Source organism: Neopelma chrysocephalum, unplaced genomic scaffold (assembly GCF_003984885.1).
Source record: "Neopelma chrysocephalum unplaced genomic scaffold, ASM398488v2 Primary Assembly neopelma1_88325, whole genome shotgun sequence".
Lineage (NCBI taxonomy): Eukaryota > Metazoa > Chordata > Aves > Passeriformes > Pipridae > Neopelma > Neopelma chrysocephalum.
The window spans coordinates 1-2,663 of NW_020917511.1; the positions used below are offsets into that span (position 1 = coordinate 1).

Sequence of the window (2,663 nt, forward strand, 5' to 3'; positions counted from 1 at the left end):
GTCAGACAGGAAGGAGGAGGCCCCCAAAGGGAGGGAGCCAGGTGAGAGCAAAGTGCCCCTCCCACAGCCTGGCAGAGGGGCTGTCGGGGTGGCCAGCGTGGGGCTGGGAGAGGTGGCAGGGGGAGGCAGGAGCTGTCCAGCCATCCCGGGGCTGGGACCCTCTTTTCCAAAGCACTCGGGTGCCCTTTGGCCAGGTGCCAGGCTGGGACTGGCAGTGGGTGCCCAGGGTGGGTTTGGCCAAGCCTGTCTGCTCCAGGAGCACTGGCAGCACTGCTCTGGTCTATCGTGCCCTGGGCCTGAGGTGGCCTTGACATTCCTGCTTCCCCTTCCAGCCTCCACAGATGACTTGGAGCTTGCTTGCCCCTGCATGGCCTGACTGTCAGGACTGGAGCCTTCTGCGGGCTCCAGGGAACCCGAGACCATCAGCCCCAACACAGGCAGCCTGGTGCTACCAGGGCTGTCTCCCAGTTCTGCACCAGTGGAGACCATCAGCCCCAGCACCAGCATCCAGGTGCAATCCCCTGGATCTTCAGCACCAGAGACCAGCAACCACCATACCAACCAACAGGCAACATCGGAGCAGTCTCTGGAATCTCCCTCACAGGAGATGAGCAGCTCCAGCCCTGACAGTCAGGTAACATGGGGGTCAGCTTCACAGAAACTGAGGACAGCAGTCGGGGGCCTGACCGCCGGCAAAACCACTCCCGCCGGCAACATCGGGCCCAAAATCCACACGTTCGGTCCAGAAGTCCCCAGGACAGGATCCAAGTGCCAGCACCAAGTCCTGGGAGGCACAGGCCCGGGCAGAGACCATCAGACACATCCCGCAGGCGAAACTGCTCCCGCCTGCAACGTCGGACCCCAAATCGATCTGGACGGTCCAGAAGTGCCCATGACAGGAGCCATGTGAGAGCACCGAGTGCTGGGAGGAGCAGTCACAGCCAGGAAACATCAAGGACATCCTGCACACAAAATTGCTCCTGCCAACAACATCAGATCCCAAATCCATCTGGCCGGTCCAGAAGTCGCCATGACAGGAGCCGTGTTAGAGCACCCAGTGCTGGGAGCTCCACTCACTGGTGGGACAGTGAGACAGGGACCCACCGCTGACACGTCCCACGTCAGACAGGGAGGAGGAGGCCCCCAAAGGGAGGGAGCCAGGTGAGAGCAAAGTGCCCCTCCCACAGTCTGGCAGAGGGGCTGTCAGGGTGGGCAGCACAGGTGCCATGACTGGGGCCATTGTCTCTCTCCCCTCCAGCATGCCTGCTGTGTCAGCCATCAGAGGCTGACCCGGGTATCTGCAGAGAAAACCTTCAGATAAATGAGTTCTGTGCCCACGAGTTCTGCCTGGTGAGTTGCTCTGAGGACTCCTTCCATTTTTTGACAGGCAGTCCCTGCCACTCTCTCCTCATCACTGAGTGTCATTTTTCTACAGTTTTTTGCCAGCCACCTTCCTCACCACCCGGTAGATCGAGTAGGACTCAGGGTTTCCTCCCAAGGAATATCCCAGATGTACTCTCCCAGGTGGCACAGCAGGTGAGAGCCTGACAAGAGCAGGGAGGTTTGGGCCAGGTGAGGTTTGCTGGAGCTTAGCCCAGACCCCAAGCAAGAAAGCCCAGCCCTTCCAACCAGCTCTGGGACACGGAGGAGGCCGTGAGGCTGCTCCTGATGGGGCTGCTCTGCTCTTTCCAGAGCTGCTGCATCTGTGGCCAGAGCGGGGCCACCATCACCTGCTGCGAAACAGACTGTGACCTGAGCTTCCACCTGCCCTGTGCCAAGTAGGGAGGCCGTGTCACCCAGTTCATGGCACCGTACAGGTACCTCCTGTCCCCTCCTCACCACCACCAGGGAAGGGCCGAGCACTTCTCACCTCACCCACCCCTTTTTCCCCCAGGGGCTTCTGCCCCACACACAGCCCAGAGCAGGCAGTGGAGGCGACTGGAGCCAGGCACCGAATACCTCATCTGCATGGAGCCTGTGGAGGACAGAAAGACCTTCAACACCCTGGTGTGCCCAGCCTGCAAAACCACCTGGTTCCACAGGGACTGCATCCAAGTAGGAGTGGTTCCCTCACCCCGGGGGGCACGGCAGGGGCTCAGCAGCACCAGGGCCTCACTCTGGCTGCTTGTGTTTCTCCTGCAGGGACAGGCTCTGCATGCTGGTCTTTTATCCCTCCAGTGCCCCCTCTGCAGAAATGATGACACATTTCTCAGGGATATGTTCACCATGGGGATCCGAAAGCCCTTGAGGTTGGTGTCCTTCTGCCCGGCTCACAACACAGGGGGTGCAAGTGCTGTACCGTGCCAGGGCCTGCCCCAGCAGTCCTGGCCCTGCACTGTTCCGTGAGTCCCGGGTTCAACTTCACACAGGAGTTGGAAATGGCACAGGGGGAAGAGCAGGGACACCCTGCACCTGCCCGATGCCGGGGCAGAGGGAGCTCATCAGTTTTCTTTTCCCATCAGACCACCATCATGGGAGAGCATTAATGCATTCACCGAGTTCGGAGAGAGACACGGGCACTGCGATGCCAGTGAGTGCCTTTGTCCAGGAGGCAGGCAGGAGGCAGAGGAGGAGGGGTAAGTTGCCAAAGCTGCCTCCTGGGGCTCTGCAGGGCTTGCTTGAAGCAGAAGGACCCAGGAGAAGAGCTCAGCACCTCCATGAAC

The 2,663-nt window shown here is 60.5% G+C and overlaps 1 long non-coding RNA gene across 1 annotated transcript; it reads left to right on the plus strand.

The window, feature by feature from the left end:
- On the plus strand, window positions 1-2,571 carry LOC113979722. The gene is made up of 8 exons (XR_003537961.1): window positions 1-41; window positions 333-634; window positions 1,023-1,161; window positions 1,259-1,350; window positions 1,436-1,536; window positions 1,693-1,817; window positions 2,143-2,249; window positions 2,463-2,571. It is a non-coding gene; the product is annotated as an uncharacterized LOC113979722 (long non-coding RNA).
- The last annotated feature ends 92 nt before the right edge of the window (window positions 2,572-2,663 follow it).